Here is a 531-nt window from a genome sequence, read left to right as displayed (position 1 = left end):
CCATGTCCAAACATCCATCAACACCATCGTCACCATTGACATCACTGTCAACATCATCATCATGATCATCACCATCACCATTACCACCATCATTATCATCAGCAGCAGCATCACCACCACCGTCATCATGATCATCACCACCATCATCACCATCATCACCATCATCATGATAATCACCACCATCATCATGATTATCACCACCATCAACATCATCACGATCATCATCATCACCACCATCATCATGATCATCACCATCACCATCATCATCATCATCACCATCACATCATCATCACCATCATCAACATCATCATCACCACCACTACCATCATGATCATCACCATCATCATCACCATGACATCATCATCACCATCATCATCATCATCACCATCATCATCATCATCACCACCACCACCATCATGATCATCACCATCATCATCACCATGACATCATCATCACCATCATCATCATGATTATCACCACCATCAACATCATCATCATCATCATCACCACCATCAACATCATCACGATCAT

This window comes from Galeopterus variegatus, unplaced genomic scaffold, assembly GCF_000696425.1.
Source record: "Galeopterus variegatus unplaced genomic scaffold, G_variegatus-3.0.2 Scaffold100, whole genome shotgun sequence".
Taxonomy (NCBI): Eukaryota; Metazoa; Chordata; class Mammalia; order Dermoptera; family Cynocephalidae; genus Galeopterus; species Galeopterus variegatus.
The sequence above is the reverse complement of the archived record's forward strand: the minus strand, read 5'-3'. Positions refer to the sequence as shown.